We start from the raw sequence: 18,616 nt of genomic DNA on the forward strand, positions 1-18,616 counted from the left end.
GGTGTGTTTATTGTACCCGGGAGGAGCGGCAGCATCATCCCCAGGTGCCTCCATCGGGCTCAGGACCGCAGTAGGAGTGATGCAGCACCCCGTTCCACCACCAGAGGGTAGCCTCGTCCCGCTGAGCGCGCCTCACTGCCTAGCCAGCGGCCCCAGCTGATTGGCTAAGCCCTGCCGTCTCCCTGGCAACCGTCTCCAGCCCTCCCTATCCCAGCGCCCAGCACGCAGCCCGCCGCTGGTGTGATGGGCAGGTGCAGGCTCTCCGCAAGCTGTCCGCCGGAGCTGCCCCGTGCCCGCGGTGGATGGCATGGACTCACGGTGGACGCATCTCTGCTTTCATCTCGGCTGAGGGTCCCCCCGTCCTGCCCTGGGAACGGCGGCAAAAGGAGAGCTTTCAGAGCCAGGTGGGAAGGCAGCAAGACCCTGTGACGGGCCTTGTCCCTCAGGGCCCCTGGGCTCCCCTTGCCGCTGACTGTGTCACACCTGGTGGTGGGGGCTGGGCTGGGAGAGTGCCTGCTGCTGAGGGGAGAGGGGGCCCCGGGGGGTCCAGGGCAGGGAAGAGGGGGTGCCTGGGACGCTGCTCCAGCTGGTCCTGGGGGAGGGCGAGTGAGAGCTTCCTCCGTGGACAGACCTTGCCAGGTGTGCAGTCATGATGAATTTCGACCACCCAGGGCTCTGCTGTGACACCCCAGCCTGTCCCCAGAACTCACAAAAAGCCTCAGGAGGACACCTTCCCAGTTCAGAGCAAGACACACAGAAGGGCAGCCAGGGACATGCCAGGAGCCAGGAGCCTGCACAGGGCATCTAGTGCCCACGTCTGGGGGCAGGGCTGTTGGTCCCAGCTCAGCACTCAGGTCAAGGTGTGGGGCAGGTGGGAGCGCGAGGAGACGAGTAAGGAGACAATCTAGACCGTGTGGTCAGGGCGGGCCTCAAGGAGGAGGCAACCACACCAAGGTCCAGGGAAGGGCATCCCAGTAGGGAGCCAGCGGGTGCGAAGGCTCAGAGGGGGTGCCTGGCTGGTCAGAGAACAGCCCAGAGGTGGGAGAGGGCAGAGAGGCAGGTGAAAAGGTGGGGCCCATAGGACAGGTCAGGTAAGGGCCAGGCAGCGTGGCAGCATCCACACCGCCGAGCACTGGCCAGACATCTGCTGGTCTGGCCGCCTCCTTTCAGTCGCCTCCCTCTCCCCCTTCTTTCACGACCCCCCTACTCGGGAGGGTCAGCCCCTTCTGCGCCCGTACCACTGACAGCTGCTCTCGGCTTTGCAGGCTCTGACCCTAAGCAGGAGGCTGGCATCATGCCCTCCCTCTCTGTCTAAGCTCCCACCAGCTTTGAGCCTCAGGATCGCAAACCTCTGTAACCCCTCACTCGCTGGAGCTCCCCATCTTCTTGCGGAGCCCTGAGACCCTGGTGTGGGCTAAGGTGCCCTGTGGGGCTGATCACATGGCACGTGCGTTGGGTGTAGACCCCAGAGGAGGGAGCAGTGGTAACTTACACATGCTCTGTACTTCAACAGGACAGTCATGCTGGGGTGAGGCAGAGGCTCCAGGGCAAAGGTGATGGCATTTGGCCCCGAGCACCTGCCCACTCACTCACTCATTCATTCATTCAGCAAACACTGCCTGGAACCTGCATGGCCAGGCCCTGTGCTCCGGAGGCTCAGGAGGGGTCCGAGCGACACAGAGCCTGTCTGACGGAAATATAATGTGGGGTGTGCATGTGATTGAAAATTTTCTAGTTACCATGTGATACCATGATACCAATGTATCAAACTATTATTATTTCAATAAGGAAGCAAGGTAGAGATTATTAATGAGCCATCTTGCATTCGTTGTTCTGGGCACCCAGTCTTTGAGATCTGGCATATCTTGCATGTATTTAATGCACAGGCTGGAAAGGTGGGCTGGTGTGTGCCGGGAAGAGGCCCCCACCAAGGGGCTGTGGGAACACAGAGGAGGGAGCTGCCGGTGGGGAGGGGGGCTGGAAGGCTTCCCAGAGGAGGAGACTTCCTCTTTGAGGGTGAGTAGGAGGTCTTCGGGTATAAAACAGGGAAAAGAATCGTCTGATTTCACTTGGGTACCCCAGGTAGGGCTCATGGAGATCACTGAGGGCTGAAAAAATCAAGTACCTCCCAGCGGGAGGCCCCGAAGGAGCCGCCAGTTTCAAGCCTCTTACTTCTCCCTCCAGGCCAGTGCTAGCCGTCGTTCAGGGGCAACACTGAGGTCTAGAAGTTCAGCTACTAACAGGCCAGCCATAAATCTTGAGCCGTGTTAGCCACACCGTTGGACACTATCACTTGGTCCTCTGGCTTTTATAAGGCCGTTGGGCATGTGGCTGTACCTTCCAGAACCTTTTGTGTATGACAGGGAGAAGGTACGGGGGTGATTCCCAATACAGGCGGTGTAACCAGGCACGATCACCCGGTCACTGCCTGTGTTGTCCTCCTGAGTCTGAAATCTCTCTCCTGCTGCTGGGCCCCAGGTGAGGCTGCCTTGCAGGGAAGCCCCCTCACTCAGGGTCCCCGGGGACCAGCCGGAAGGTTGCTGAGTTCTTGAAACCCTTTAGGCACTAGTCTTCCAACATGTTTCTCTGGCCAAGTGACCAGTGAGGGGATGGCCAAGGGCTGTGAGAGCAGTGTGTGACCAGAGGCTGTCCCTTCTGTTCCCCGGGGGCTAGTGTTGCCTCTGTAGGAAGTGGCGTTGCTCTGGCCTCTGCACTGTGGTTCCGGGGGACGGCAGGGGCAGCAGGAAGGTGTCTCCCCCCACGACCCCTCCCTGCTCTGGGCTCTGGGGCTCATCCCACTGGCTAGCAATGCCCTTTCCCCTCACAGATGCTCACTGTGCGTCCCACAGTGGAAGTGGCTCCGTCTTCTCCTCCTCAGGGGTCCTGAGCGGATCTGAGCAGGGCCCGGCGGTGTGGCCACCCTGCAGGGTGTGCGTGTCAAAGCCCAACCCCCACCTGAATTGACGAAGAAACCGGTAGGTAGTGCCCAGGAGGGCCACCCCGGGCCCCAGGGTCAGAGTCCTCCCGGGGGGTGGGGCGCCTCTGGCCCCTTGGGACATCCTGTCTTATAAGAGTGTCTTTGGTCACCCGGGGCCTTGGGCCACACCAGAGAGTCCCTGCTCACCATGGGATTTAGGGGGGGGCCTGGGGCTGCACCGTGTTAGCTGAACCTCAGTGCGGCTAGAGACTAAGGGCTGCATGTGGGGGGTTCAGCCGTGTCCATGTGACCAACACCCAGTGGCCTGGACGAGGAGCAGCTGGGCTCCCTGGGGGGCAACACCCCACAGATATTGTCACACCGCTTCTGGGGAGTGAAGGGGCTGCTCCCACACCTCCATGGGAGGGGGGAGCCCAAAGCCCCAGCCTGCCCCCCGGACCCTGCCCCTCGCTCCTCCTTCTGTTCATTGTCTCCTGTCCTTTCTTGCTGAGCTAACAGCTTGGTTGGTTCCTGGAGTCCTTCTAGTGAATCACCCAGCCCGAGGGTGGTCCTGGGACCCTGGCCCTGCAGGCTCCGCCTCTGCTGGCTGGTCCTGAGGCAGGTGAGGGGAAGCGGTCAGCCCCTTTCCAGCACGGCCCACGGCGCAGGCCCCTGCAATACATTTTGAAATGTGAAAAGGGTCTCCCCAACCTCTGACTCCTCTCTCCAGCGGTCCACGCTCCTGGCTCCGCCTGCCTGGGGCCCCCAGCTGGCACCCCAGAGTTCTCAGGGAGAACCACACTGTTCCAGGCGGGGAGGCCTGCGTTCTGCCCATGCCACCCAGTTCTGAGCCTCCTGGGCACAGGGAGGCAGGCAGGATGCAGGGGTCACTGCCCATGCAGCCTGGACGGGGAGACTGTCATGTCAGAAGGTGGAGACCTGGGGGCCCGCGGCTCCCGAGGCCACATCTGCCTCTGTCCCCCCTGGCTCAGATGTCCCTTCTCCCCTGAGTCCTCTGGAACTTGCCCTCCCTGTCCAGCTCTGCACCTGCCTCCAGGTGAGCTGGTCTAGAGGGGCTGCCTGGTGCCAACACTGGACGGAGGCCACTTGAATGAAAGCTCTCAGCCCTGCTTCTGTCTACCGCATGGAGAAGCTGCCCATGGCCACATGTGTGAGCCCTGGAGCTGGAGTCACACCCAGGTCAGTGGGAGCCCAAAGCCTGGTCTGGACGCTCTGCCCTGCTCCTTCCGGGGCCATGGCCTCTGCTCAGCCCGCAGCTGGGGCCAGGGCCCTGGCGTCCGAGGAGGGGGCTGTCCCTGAGGCCCTGCGCCCCACGGCCATGTCCTCCCAGTGTCCAGCCCCGGGGCGTGGGGGTGGCAGAGGACTGGGACCGGAGCCGAGCCAGCCGCCTCCCAGGGCTGCAGACGTGGCCGCGGCCCCCGCCCTGCCACGTCGCCACGTCCCCCGGCGAGCAGGAAGCCGCGCTCTCACTCCTTCTGTGAAATTTTGGAGGACTGTTGTTGCAGGAAACATCTGGACGTGGTCCAAGGAACATAATAAAAAAAAAGGAGAGGGAGAGAGGGAGCCGGGGAGGAGGCAAGGGCTGGGGGAGGTTTGGAAAAACCATCTGATTTCGCTTTGCAAAGACAACAGCGATTACGCCTCGGGTTTGCAGTCACTCCAGAGTCAAGCCACGCCGGTGACGTCAGGGGGAAAATACGGGGCTAGTTGATGGTTTTGGGATGCACACAACACGGAATAGGTCCCAGGCCCACTGCCGGCCCTCGGGCCGAGCCAGCTGATGAGTGTGGTGTCTTTTCCAGATGGAGAAAAGCACAGGTCCCTTGCTTTGGGCCTACCAGGCTGTCTGCCCTCAAACACAGGCCTGACCTGGCTGCCGGCTGCCCCTTGGGGGTCCACTGGGTTCCTCCTGAAAATGACCATTTCCATCAAGCCCCCCAGAGCACACCAGCTCCAGGGACAGAGACACCGGCTTTCCGAAGCCTGTTATCTTCTGCCTCTGCGCCCTTGCCGGGAGGGCTCCCAGGCCTGGGAGAGTCCCCTGGGGCTGCTGGCAGCGGGTCAGCCCTCAGGGCTCCCCACCTGTAGAGTGCCCCAGCTCCAGCACTTTCCGCAGTCCACCCTGTGGCCCTCACGGTGCCCCTAGGCCTTAGTGCAGGGGTGAGGGTGGCAGCCCCTCTGTCCCTCCAGTCAGGGCCCCAGGGACCGAACAGAACCGGTGTGGTCCTCGTGTGCAGAAAGGATGCCAACTCCAACCTCATGCTTCCAGCGACTCCCCATCAGCGCTCCCCAGCCCTGACCGTGGGCCGAGGTCACCACCGCCTCCCCTGTGGGCTCGCCCCAGCCCCTCCTGCCCTGAGAGCCGGAGGCCCCGACGGTAGGAAGGCCTTGCCTGCTCCTGGTAAGGCTGCACGGTCACAAGCCACTTCTGAGGGGGAGCTGCACGGTGGCCTAGCTTGGCGCCACTCCAGGCTTCATCTCAGAAATGTATCTTGATGGAAGATCCGCTGAGCAGCCCAAGGACATGCGAGGGTGGACAGGCGTCTGTCTGCTGAAGGGACTCATTCAGACTGACCAGCATTTATTGGCACCTGACTGGTGCCAGGCCCTGCCTCCGGGGCTCACCCAGGAGGGCTCAGGCCGGAGGCCCCTCCAGGGGTTCTCCAAGCAAACACCCTGTAGGCTGTTAGGGCCCCGCCCCTCTTCCCACCTTACAGGTGGGCAGCTCAGGTCCTGGGGGCATGCGTCTATGGCACGGCCTGCGAGGGTAGGGCTGCTGCCAGGGTGTGGGCAGGGGGTGGCCACGGCATCTGGAGGGGGTCAGTGCAGTGGGCTCTTGCTGTGACTGGGCCTCGATGGGTGGGTGGGTGGGAGGCGGCTGTCTGTCAGGCTCGGGGTGGGTGGGGGGCGGCTGCTGCACAGCCTTGAGTCATGGGCTGGGGCCCCCTGGCCTCTGGGAGCTCTGAGGACATTTTTTCCATGGAAAGTAGCTGTTGGCTCTCTCTTTGAGGAGCTCTGTCCCCCGTCGCCAGTGGAGTCCTTGGCAGGGGGCTGCAGCTGTCCGAGCGCTGGTCTCTCTGCCGACTGTCCCCGGCCCGGGGTGGGGCGGGAGTGCCGCGCAGGGGCCAGACAGGCGCGTCTGGGCCTGGGCCAGCCTCCGCCAGCATGGGCCCTCTGAGCCTGTGGTTTCAGGGTGACAGGGATGAATGTCAGGGGTCTGGCTGTGAGGGGACCAACCTGACTCCTGTACTAGCTCATCAAGGGGCGGATGGGGTAGGGGTGGGCACGGGTGGGTTGTGTTCTTGGGAACTGCAGAAAATGGGGGGCAGGGGATCTCTTATGCCGTTGAATTTAGTAGCAGCCTCTCCGAGCCCTGGTGGAAAGGAATGTACCTGCCCTTGGGGTACCCCTGGGCCCACCCTCCACTGGGGGGACCCTGGCCATGAAGGCTTAGGAATCCTCCCTGGGCCCCTGAAGGCCTCATCCCCATAGTAAATGCAGGCCCCCTAGGGGTCCAGAAACCTTCACGGCTGGAGGGACTCGGGCTGTGGTGGGTTGGGGGTGACAGAGTCACCCGGGAGAGCCGCAGTCTTCGGCTGAGTTTGGACTGCCCTCCTTTCTCCTCTGTAGCATGGGTGGAAGGGGACAAAGGACAACACCATCCCGGGCAGCAGGTCTCAGGCGGCCCGGGGCCCCCGGGCTGGGTGGGATGCAGCCCAGGAGAGCCCAAAGTGGGTTATCGCAGGTGGCCTTGGCAACATGGCCCTGGACTTCAACAGGCCTGGGGGGACTCTGTGACCATCCCCGACCCCACTGCCCCCTCCAGGAAGCCCTCCTGAGCCACCCCTGCCTGCCCAGCTTTCTTTCTCCTTTGGAGTCTGCTGCATTCTGCATGTGGACCATGCAGTCTGACCTTCATGTCTGCTATTTTTTTTTCTTTTGGTATCATTAATCTACAATTACATGAAGGACATTATGTTTACTAGGCTCCCCCCTTCACCAAGTCCCCCCCACATACCCCATTACAGTCACTGTCCATCAGCGTAGTAAGATGCTGTAGAATCACTACTTGTCTTCTGTGTGTTGCACAGCCCTCCCCGTGCCCCCCCCCCACTATACATGTTAATCGTAAGGCCCCCTTTCTTTTTCCTCCCCCCTTATCCCTCCCTTCCCACCCATCCTCCCCAGTCCCTTTCCCTTTGGTACCTGTTAGTCCATTCTTGGGTTCTGTGATTCTGCTGCTGTTTTGTTCCTTCAGTTTTCCTTTGTTCTTATACTCCACATATGAGTGAAATCATTTGGTACTTGTCTTTCTCCGCCTGGCTTATTTCACTGAGCATAATACCCTCCAGCTCCATCCATGTTGCTGCAAATGGTTGGATTTGCCCTTTTCTTATGGCTGAGTAGTATTCCATTGTGTATATGTACCACACCTTCTTTATCCATTCATCTACTGATGGACACTCAGGTTGCTTCCATATCTTGGCTACTGTAAATAGTGCAGCGATAAACATAGGGGTGCATCTGTCTTTTTCAAACTGGGCTGCTGCATTCTTAGGGTAAATTCCTAGGAGTGGAATTCCTGGGTCAAATGGTAAGTCTATTTTGAGCATTCTGAGGAACCCCCATGCTGCTTTCCACAATGGTTGAACTAGTTTACATTCCCACCAGCAGTGTAGGAGGGTTCCCCTTTCTCCACAACCTCGCCAACATTTGTTGTTGTCTGTCTTTTCCATGATGGCAGCCATCCTTACTGGTGTGAGGTGATATCTCATTGTGGTTTTAATTTGCATTTCTCTGATGACAAGCGATGTGGAGCATCTTTTCATGTGTCTGTTGGCCATCTGGATTTCTTCTTTAGAGAACTGTCTATTCAGCTCCTCTGCCCATTTTTAAATTGGATTATTTGTTTTTTGTTTGTTGAGGTGTGTGAGCTCTTTATATATTTTGGATGTCAACCCTTTATCGGATCTATCATTTATGAATATATTCTCCCATACTGTAGGATACCTTTTTGTTCTATTGATGGTGTCCTTTGCTGTACAGAAGCTTTTCAGCTTGATATAGTCCCACTTGTTCATTTTTGCCTTTGTTTCCCTTGCCCGGGGAGATATGTTCCTGAAGAAGTCACTCATGTTTATGTCCATGCGATTTTTGCCTATGTTTTTTTCTAAGAGTTTTATGGTTTCATGACTTACATTCAGGTCTTTGATCCATTTCATGCTTGCTATTTTTGTACACAGAAATCTTGTTTCTCCGGAGAGCCACGGGCGGGGCAGTCCCAAGGCTTGGCTGTGGGAGGCCCCCATACGGGTGGGTTGCATTGCCTGAGGGGACAGTGGGTGGCAGGAGTGTGGGCCTGAAGAAGGCACTGGGCTTAGCAGCGTGACGTGCCTGGGTGTGACTCCAGCTGTGCCACCCACAACCTGCATGGACCTGGGCCAGTCTGGGCCTCAGTTTCCCCTTCTGCGAAGTGGGACCATGGCAGCACCAGTCTCACTGGGTTGCCAGAGGATTGAAGGGGGTGATGGATGCAGACCCCTGGCCCAGGGTGCGCCTGTGAGCTGTGCTGGGTCAGGCCCACCCCTTCTCCTTCTCCAGGCCCTGCAGACCCACGTCGGGTCCCACGCCTCCCCCAGAAGCCCCCCATCCCTGCCCGGCACTTTGTGTCCTGGGCACTCCAGGTCACGCACACTGGAAAGATTTGTTGGAGGGAGAGGGGACTTTGAGAGGATGCAAATACCCTGTCTCTTCTGAAAACTTTGCCCATTCGCTTTGGCACCTGGGTACAGGGCTCTGCCGGCAGAGTGCCCTCTGTGCGCTGGCTACGCAGAGCATTCAGGACCGGGTCTTTCTGTCTCCCTGCGGGGTCCCGGGCAGCTGCCAGGGGCAGTGGCCTTGTCACAAGGTGGCAGGACAGGCAGATGAGGACACTGGGCCTGGACGGGGAGAACCCACCCGCTCCGGGCCTCTGTTTCCCCATTTGTGCTGTGGGGCTGATGCCCACCTCGTAGGGTCATTGTGAGAAGTATGGGAGCTGCTGAGTATAAACAATCCACGTTGGGCCGAGGCCGTGAGAGCCTCGGGGGTGCTGGCCAGTGGCAGTGTGGTGCTGCGGCTCGTCCGCCCGGGCGCTTCTCCAGGCTCTGGGGCCTCTGGGGCCTCAGCCAGGCCGTCTCGCCTGCTGTGTCTCTCAAAGGCCAGGAGGGACTGGTGGGCTCAGTCCTTCGAAGTCCCCCAAAATAAGCTGTCACTTTGAAGATTGGGGAAACTGAGGCACAGGGACATTGTGGAGTCGGCAGCCAGCGAAGTCTTCCTTCCGGTGTGGCTGGATCGTCACCTCTCAGGGGTCTGGAGAGAGTAGGGTCCCAGCAGGACACAGGCCCCCTGTGCCGCTGGGGTAATGTGAAGTCAGTTTAGTGAGGGAGGTTGCCGTGTGCAAACATGGGGGTCAGTATAGGCCACCCTCAAGGGCTAGTGCGGGCTGGGCTAGGAACAGTGGGGTGCTGTCACCATCCCTGGAACCAAAGGGTGGGGGCAGAGCCGCGTGGGGAGGACCCTCAGGGGCCGCTGCTGGCCGAGGCCTGGCCCGGGAAAGCGGGAACAGGGACTCCTCATGGCCGCTGGAGGGCAGGTATGCCCTGGGGCCCTGAGTGGATGGAGGACAGGGCACAGTGGGTGGGAGCAGGAGCCTGGGTCACAGGGGTGGGGCGCCCCAAGAGCAGTGAATGCCCTGGTTTTGAGGACGAACTTCAGGAAACACCTGAGTCAGGGGTGGCCCCAGCCTGGGCTTCGTTGAGCCCAAGGTTATCCAGCCTCTCGGCGTGCGGGCTGGGCTTTCTTCTCAAATGCCTTCTGTGGCTCCCACGGCCTGCATGGGGTCCCAGCATCAGGCCTGGGGAGTCAGGGCCCCACCCTCAGCCCCATGTCCTCTCCCACAAGCCTGCCTGCAGGCTGCCTGGGGCTGGGCCAGGGACATTTCCTTGCCTGTGGGTAGGGTCTTGCTAATCTGGACGTGGCCTCGTCCCCACTTGGCCCTGAGCAGGGCTTCTCTCCCCAGAGAGAGAAGCCCACGATGGCATCTCGGACCCGACCTGTCCTGTGCAGAGGACGAAGACTAGAGCATCTGGCCTCTGCTACCAGGTGCCAGTAGCCGCCACCCTGGTTGTGACAGCAGCAGCTGTCCTCAGCCATTGCCAAATGTCCCCGTGTCCCCTGGGGGACAAAAGGCGAGCATCAGACTAGCTCAGGTGTGGCCTCCTCCAGGAAGCCAGCCCTTGTTCTCGCTGTCTCACCGTTGGCCAGCGGCGCTCGTGAGTGTTGGGGGGATTCCGTGGTCTGCTGAGCGAGCCCCGCTGCTGTCACTGTCCCCTCCTGTGCTCTGTTTCAGGAGCATTAACACCTGGCTTCTGGGGACCCGTCCTGAGAGGCCTTCCAGGGACAAACGGGGACCCAGAGGCCCAGAGAAGGGAAGCTGGCCAGTGGTTCTCAGTCCGGTGTGGGCTTTGTTCTGGATTCTGGGCCGAAAGGGGCCTGTGCGGGAGGAAGAACCTCCGGTTGTGGGGGAAGGGGGGGCTCAGTGAGGATGAAGGCTCACGTCGTGTTTGGAGCTCACCCTTCCGGATCGTGTCGGCACTCGAGGCCCGCGAAGCAGCACTTGACCCACGTGGGTCCCTGTGCAGCAGCCCTGCCTCGCCGCCAGCCACAGGCCTCCATGGCTCACGGAGCCCTTCCCTCCAAAGGCGTTGCTGGGCCTCCCAGACCCCTCACTGGTGGGAGTTGAGGTTGTTTCCCGTTGGGGACCTCACCGGCCTGTGCTGATGGGGACATCCCGTCAGAAATTCTGCAAGCATTGCTCCTGGCTGGATCTTTACAAGTTCAGGTGTCTGTCTACATCTCCTTCCCCAAGGGCACGACGGCTGAACTCAGGCTGGGCCCCCAGAACCCAGTGCCAGGGCAGGGGACAGACAGCCTGCAGGTCTGTGCTGTGGCAGGAAGAGGCGGCTTGGAACTCCATCAGCTGGTGTGGTGGCCTCTGTGTGGCAGCCCGGTCACACTGTGCTGATGTTCCCCCTCCCTGTGCTGGGGACCAGGGAGACTGTGGTGTGGGGGTGTGTGGAGAAGGCTGGGCAGGGGGGAAGGCTGGTACTCGGGGCCAAGCTGCTCCCGGGTTCCCTTGAGGTCTGAGGACAGGTCATGTCACCCTTTGTCCACCTCATCCTCTGTCAGAGGCTGTGGTGCCCCGTTGCCTCCCCTGAGGGCCACGTGGTTGGGGGGGACCCTCTGTGTGCCACTGGGGTGGAATGGGAGAAGACGCCAAGTGACAAGCGCCATGCAGCACGTACAGGGGCCTTCTCTGCCTTCCTTCCTCAGGGCCAGGAGGGCTGTGGGGGGCTCTGTGCAACAAGCTGCCCCAGAACGTAGTGGCTGAAGAGCAAAGACCTTGATCATCTTTCGCTGCTTCTGCAGGAGGTCTGCGCTGCGGTGGGGAGAGAAGGCTGTTGTGCGCTTGCTGGCCTCCCCCACCCCCAGCTGTTCAGAAGCAGCCCAGTTGGGGGTTGAATTGGACTCCCAGCCTCCCAGCTTGCCCCCAGCCCAGGGCTGACTGGCCCCTGGAGCCCCGTGTGGGCCACTCTGTGGCTCAGGAGAAGTGCTGCATGTGGTGGTGTCCGGTGAGAGTGACACGCATCCCGACTTGGCTGTGTGGCCTCAGGCTCCCTGGGCCTCAGTTTCTTTGTCTGCAAAATTGGGACTAAATGAAACCCCTTCCTTTGGCCACTGAGAAGCTCCCATGGAGGTTGCAGTGGACACGTGGCCAAGAGCGGAACCAGTGGGGACTGTTGCAGAGCGACTTGCTGGAAGCCAGGCTGTGTGCCGTCCGTGTGCTCGGCCTCTGCCCATGGAGGGGGAGGGCCGTACTGGGCTTAGCCGGCTGTGGGAGGAGCTGAAGGGCACACGGGGAAGGAAGGAGGCAGAGAAGGGCACCCACTCCCCAGCGACGGGCCAGGGTCCATGGCTATGCCACAAAACAGGCCTGTTGCCATGACGCTTGGCTGGAGGGAAGTCAGCGCCTAGGCACTGGGAGGGAGAGGGTGGGGTGCCCACTGAGACGGGGTGGGGCCGGGAGAGGGGCATCAGCCAGCCCTGCACACCAAACTCGCTGCCCGTCCTGTGCCTCTAGTGCATTTTCTGCCTCTTTTTCGTGGCTGATCTCTCGCTATCTCCGTCTCCTCAGAGACAGACCTGACCCTTAGAGTCCCCTGCGGCATCTCCTGCCTGAAGACCAAGGGCATCAATTTTGTTAGAGCAAAAGGGAAAAAATAAACCTTTAAAACAGCTCAACAATAAAGAACTCGGCCAGCAAAACGCCCAGCTTGGCAGGAAGTTTAAGCAGTGGATAAAATGGGAGGTGCTGGTGGCTGAGACAGGGTGGGCGCTGGTCGTCCTGCCCTGTGCCATCTGGAGTCAGCCCATGGGCACGTGGCCCCGGCCCCATCCCATGCTCCAGAAGGCTCAGCGTCTGTGCAGCTCACTGGTCTAGGGTCTGTCAACAGCTTTCCCTCCCGGTAACTCAATGCCCCTTTTTCATGAAAAGAAAGAATAAAAGTTTTAAAAGGAGAGGGGAAGCGTCACGCTCGAGGCCCCCCCTCCACTCTGTGAAGGCACAGGTAACTCTGGGCCTCCAGGCTCCCTGTGGAGGCGTGGGGACAGCTGCCTCTGTCCTTCCTGTCCCTCTCTGTCCCCACGGCCATCTCCACGCGAGGCCACTTCCCACGAGGCCACCACGTCAGCCCCCTGCAGCAGCAGCAGTGTCTTGGCCTCCTCTCTGCCGCCAGAACTCCTTCCAGATGTGTCCACCCTGTGGTGAGGTTCGCCCCTCTGCCCCAAACCGGAAGGTGCAGCCCGGGTCCGAGCCTGGAGCCGTTCTCAGCCCCGGGGGAGGCCGCACCCCCCACTCTCCTGGCTGCAGCCCGCCCCTCCCAGGGTCCTGCCCCCAGCCTCCTTGCCCTCTCTTTGCCTGGCCCCTCCACCTCATCCCTCAGTGCCCAGCTGAGACCCTGGCGACAGCCGCCCTCCTCGGCACCCCCCCCAGGCCCCCTGTCCGCCTGGAGCTGCAGTGCAGGTGTCCTGGGGCCAGGGCCTCCGTGAGGCGCTCAGTGGGCCTCCACCTTCCACATCCACAGGCCTGGCCAGTGCAGGTGTCCACCGCTGTGGCTTTTCAGGTGGAGTTGGGGAGGGAGCAGGGGGTGCCAGCAGGAGGCCCTGGGGGCCCATGGAGGTAAACAGGCCGATTTCCTCAACCAGGTCCTAACAATGTGTCCACACTGATGCTGGGCTCCCCTGGTCTTGGCCAGTTTGGGGCCGAGGTGGCCGGCTAGTTCTGGGCTAGCAGCCCGGACCCCAAGGAACCAATGGCAGGCTGAGCTGCCGGAGACCCTGGACACTGGAGTCCTTGTAGGGAGCTTCTGTGCCCCTGGGGGAGTTAGGGGGCACCACAGGTGGTGGGTGTGCGGCCTGAGACATCTAGGGGTTCCTGGCTCCACACCCACCGGGCCGGCCATGTGTGGGGCGTCAGTGTCTGGGGCTCCACAGGCCATCGTGGGGACCTGCCCTTGTCGAGGCCCAGTGCCCCTCTGCTGCCCCGCCGGCACAGTTTTGTTCACTAGGCTGGCCTCCTCCATGCCCAGGCTGTGACCTCCTGCCTCCACACCCACCCCCAACCTGGGTTCCTAGCTTCAGTCCCAGCAGGCCTGCTGGCTTCAGCTCACATGCCAGGTCCAGGCGTGGAGCTGGCGGGCGAGTTTGCCGGCTGCTGGCCTCCTACTCACATGTCTGAGTCCTACGTAGGTGCCAGTTTCTGTGGCCCCTGCGACTCAGGCCCTGGGCTAGGCCCAGTGAGGTTCCTGACGCTTAGACCATCCGTGTTCTCATAAGTGTGGAGGTGAGGCTGAGAGCGCCCTCTGGTCAGAACCCACACCTGACGCCCGCCCAGCCGGGCCGCCTGCTCTGAGCTCCTGGCAAGCTCCCCTGCCGCTCTGGGCCTTGGTTTCTCCCCTTGCACCCTGAGGGGTTTGACGGCTGACCTGGGCCCCTCCCTGGCCCGCGAAGTCTGCAGGGCTATGAAACCACGGGCAGAGGTGGACTTGGCCCTGCAGGCCCAGTGACGAGGGCAGGCTGGCCTCTGCCTGGTCGGCCAGCAGCTGGGAGCCTGGGCTGGTGGGAGAGGAAGGGAGCGGGTGCCGTGGCCGGACGTGGGTCAGGCTTGTTTTATGTCAGGATGACTGGGCCGCAGAGCAGGGGCCGTGTTGCCAAAACAATGTTTAAAACATCTCGGAAAATGTGCAGCCACTTCTTTTCCACGGGCCACATGCCGAGTCCTCCTAGCTCCTTGGGTGAGGGTGGGGACTGGGCCAGGAGGGAGCGGAGGGGGGACGACGGCCGCCAGAGGGGGACTCTGGACCCTCCCTGCGGCCGGGAGCGTGCCCTGCCCCCTCCCCCCTGCCCCACCCCTCCCCCACCCCTGTCTCTCCCTCCCTCTCCCCCCCTGCCTGCCCCCTGCCCCCTCTTCCCCTCCCCTGGCCCCCGGCCCCTCCCCCCTGCCTCCCCATCCCCCCCACCCTTCTTCCCTGCCCTGGCCCCTCCCCACCCTGGCCCCTCCTCTCAGTTCCCGCCCTCTTCCTCCTGCCCCCCTCCCACCTTGCCCCCTTTTACCCCCCAGCCCCCTCCCTCTCCCCTGGCCCAGAACTCAGCACGGGGGCCGCTTCCCAGCGGGTTGTCCGTCTGTGTGGCTGAGGCACTTGGGGCGGTCCTGGGACCCTCAGGTCCACCTTGCGGTTGTGCCTGGGGAGGGCACAGGCTCCAAGGCCCACCCCACTGTGTCCCCCACAATCAGCTTTTCCCCAGGAAAAGGCTGGGTGGCCTGAGTTCAGGTTTCCCTGCCCTCCCTCCTGTGGGGGACTAAGAGCATCAGGCCGCTGCCATGGCCTGGCTCACTGCAGGCCCTGGTTCCACATTAACTGAGGGCCTACTGTGCGAATGCAGGCCTAGGCTTCCACTTCTCCCATGTCCCCCCCACCTCCCCATCTGGGCTGGGAGGTGGTGTGTCTGCCCCCTCCCAGGTGAGGCTCAGGTCATGTCCCATGCCCAGGGGCACAGGAGGGCGCACCAGGCTGGGCCCAGGCTTCAGGTTCCTTGTGGATAAAGTGAAGGTTCCTGTGGCCAGATCCTCACCTGAACCTAAACTACTTGATGATGTAACGGGCCTGCTGCTGGGCTCCTGCTCCCACACCTGTAGGCAATGAGCTGTCACTGACTGAGTCACTGTATAAAGAGCTCTGCCCAGTGCTCTGGGCAGAGACAGAGGAAGGAGGATTATAGGTCTGCAGACTGTTGGACGCAGATGTGATCCTAGTGATCGACCTGTCACCAGAACAAGCCTGGTAATAAACCCTTTCACCCCAAGAACATTCCATCATCATTCCTCAGTCTCACCGAATCCATAGTGAACTTTCCTGGGGCTGAAACCCACTGGCAAGACAGGGGTCTTTGCCTCATCAGTGCAAGAGGATGGCTGGAGCCTGCGTCCTGCCCCATCAGGTCTGGTCTGCCTCTCAGCCCCTCCCAGCAGGGCTCCTGCCCCAGGGCCTTTGCACTTGCAGGACCTCTGCCTGGAGCTTGTTCCAGACCTTGGAATGCCTCACTGCATCCTGGCTCTGATGTCCACATCTGGGCAGGGCCTTCTTCGATGGCCCGTTCAGGATGCCCACCCAGCCCTGCTCCCTGTCTTAGCCTGGTCCCCCCATCACTCTGGGGAGCATCTTGTGTGCCTGTTTATTCTCTCTTCCTGGGTCCCAAGGCAGAGACCTGGGCTTTATTCTCTGCTGTGTCCCCCAGGCCCAGGGATTTGGGCCCCAAGGGAAGGCCTGGCCCAGGCTGGGGAGTAAGGAGAGCCTGTTCCTGCTGGTGGGCGGTGTCTGAGGGGCTGCCTGCCAGCTGTCCTGGGCGCAGATTCTGCAGGGCAGAGGTTGAGAGGGGCTGCGGGGAGGGAAGGATCCTGAGGGGCCAGGCCTGAGGAGGGGGTGCTGCGGGTGCCAGCAGGACCCCCTTCCAGCTGCCGGCCTGTCGGTGTGCAGGCACTGCCGGGGAACTGCCACGTGGGCCTGCCTGCCGCCTACCCCTCCTCCACGCATGTTCAGGAAATGAGCTTCTCCTCCTTCTCTGGGCTGCTGCCCAGGAGGCTGGGCCTGTGGCGGGGAGGCGAGCTCTGGCCAGGGAGTCCCACTCCCCACCAGAACCCTGCACGAGCCACTCCCCAGCTCCGACCTTCCTGAGCCCCGAAGCCCAGAGCGGGTGCTATTTGCTGGGAGCCTGGGCTTGGGAGCAGCCAGAGTCAGCTGCCCCTACATGTTCTGAGTGGGGGTTCCCGGATACCCCCAGAGCCTCAGAACAGAGCAGTGAACACACTCTGGGCTGGTAGCTGGGCTGGGCCTCCACCTGCACCTCCTGTTGGCCAGTGGCTGGCGAGCTGCTTCCTCCGTCCAGGTGGGGTGTGCAGGTCTGCCCGACAGCCCGTTGCACCTGACACTGCCAGGCAGCCAGATGGCTGTAGCCGAGGTGTGTGTGTGGAGAGGCAGGCTTTGGTAGCAGACGGGAGAGGGTTTGCATTCCAGCTCAGCCTCAGCTGGGTGGCCTTGAGTAAGTGGTTTTCCCTGCCTGAGCCTCAGTTTCCCTGCTGGTGAAACGGGTGCTTAGTAAATGCTCAGTTACTGGGAAAAGTAGGCGCCTCATGGCAGCTACTCCTCCCCCCCAGCGCTGTCTCTAGGGATGTTCTAGTGCTTTCTGCTGGGCCTGGTGGGAAGCCTCAGCCCTCAGGCAGGGAGCTGGCACCAGGCTGCAGGAACCTGTGGCTGCAGGTGGGACGAGAATCCCTGGAAAGAGGAGGGAGTGAGTGGCAGGCACGCACAGGGGTGCCTTCCTAGTGCCACCACTGGCCCCTGCCCGGCTTCCTGGGTGTCAGCCCCCAGATGGCTGTGCTCAGCAGCCTGCCCTCCGTCTAGGAGGAGCTGTGGTCCGGACGCCCACAGTTCTTCTCCAACACGGCTGAGTCAGCCTGTGGGAGCCGGGAGGGCTGGGGAGGCTAGCTGCACGGGCTCCCTGGGGCCTTGAAGAGCCAAAGGGCCTGCTCTTGGCAAAGCTCTGGCCGTACCCAGAGCCGGGAGCCAGGCCGGGAGGCCCCGATGAGGTCACATTACAGAGCACGCCTGTGCCCGCTCCTGCAGGCAGTCAGATGGCCCTGTTCCTCGCCTCCCTCCCCTCCCCCTCCTCCCTCCCCCCCATCTCTCTCCGACCCCCCCACACCCTCCGGCGCTGTTTGACTCATCCACCCTTGTAAATGTGCCCTGGAGCGCACTTTGGAATGGGAAAGAATTTTAGGTCGTTGTGAAGTTTTATTTAGGAAATATAGAAACCAGGTGGAGAAAATTAGCTGCATTTAGCTTTTACTGCAGTTTTGACATGTATTAAAAAATGCTTCATGTGCACTGTTTGCAACTCATTTCAAGGGAAGTGGAAAAAGTTTTGTATTCAGTATTTGAGGAAAATTCAAGCGGGTCCCACAGGACGCAGTTCTCCGCGAGCCACCCTTTCCTGAAAGGTCAGCAGGAGGAGCTGTGTGAGCGCCGTGTGGAGGGGTGGGGCGTCTGGGGCCGCGGCCGGGGCTGCCCGGGGCCTCCCACCGCACCCGAGGCCAGGCTGGGCTGAGGCTGCCCTGGACCCGCTACCCCTTTCAGTTTGCTCCCACAAACCGAGCTGACCACTCGGCACCCCAGCTTGGGATATCCCCCCTCGGCTGGGAGCGTGGGGCCCCCAGACAGCCGAGGAGCAAGGTGAGGGATGGCCCTGCTCCGTCTTAGGGGTGTCGTTCCAGAGCATGGCTGGTGGGCCGGGGTCCCCTGGTCCAGCCTCGTCTCCGCCAGGCCTGCTGGCAGTTGCCTTTCAGGAGGAACACAGTTCTCCACGCACATGGCCCCGTCCCGGCCTAGGACTCCTCAGCGCGTCACCACCGCTGGGGTTGGTCTCTACCCTGCCGGGGCACAAACCCTGTGTCTCTGCTCAGCCTCTTCCCCGGGTGGCCCTATGACCTGGCTCCTTGCTCCGGCGCCCTCGGACTCACATACTGCATGTACCCCCGGTCTCCTCCCCCTGGGGTCCTGTCCCCTCTTCCTAAACAGGCTGTGATCTCACTGACTAGTGACAGGCCCCGCATCCGGCAGGGAGGTGGGGGGCACATGCTGTCTCATGGGGTCCTCTCCTGGGGTGGCCTCTCGGGGCCCGGTGGGCCCACACTCAGAGGGCTGAGGAGCTGGGGAGGGAGCTCGTTCACACTAAGTCCCCCCCGTGGGCCCTGATCGTGGCTGAGCAGGCCTGTCATGGCGGTTGGGTGTCTGTGGAGTCCAGCCACCCTGCGCATCCAGGACTCCATGGCCATGCAGGCCCCTGGCTTTCACGCCTGGGTTCCGACTGCCTGCTGCTGGGCCTCAGGTGACCCTGTGCTTCTCTGGGCATCAGTGGGCTGGGGGTGATCCTCTGGTGCCTGGGTCCCCCAGCTGGGGTGGGGGCTTGGCCATGTCCTCCGGGGCAAAGTCACACACATGGACCGTCATGTCACACGGCTGCCTG

The 18,616-nt window shown here is 61.6% G+C and overlaps 1 long non-coding RNA gene across 1 annotated transcript in view; it reads left to right on the forward strand.

Moving 5' to 3' along the window:
• The first annotated feature begins 311 nt into the window (after positions 1-311).
• The window catches only part of LOC118920505 (uncharacterized), a 32,933-nt gene continuing 14,628 nt past the window's right edge, over positions 312-18,616 (forward strand). The window contains exons 1-3 of the long non-coding RNA XR_005027948.2: positions 312-404; positions 2,828-2,975; positions 3,975-4,117. This is a non-coding gene — a long non-coding RNA (uncharacterized LOC118920505). The remainder of the gene's footprint in view (positions 405-2,827; positions 2,976-3,974; positions 4,118-18,616) is intronic.

The sequence above is a fragment of the Manis pentadactyla genome, chromosome 3, assembly GCF_030020395.1.
Source record: "Manis pentadactyla isolate mManPen7 chromosome 3, mManPen7.hap1, whole genome shotgun sequence".
NCBI lineage: Eukaryota > Metazoa > Chordata > Mammalia > Pholidota > Manidae > Manis > Manis pentadactyla.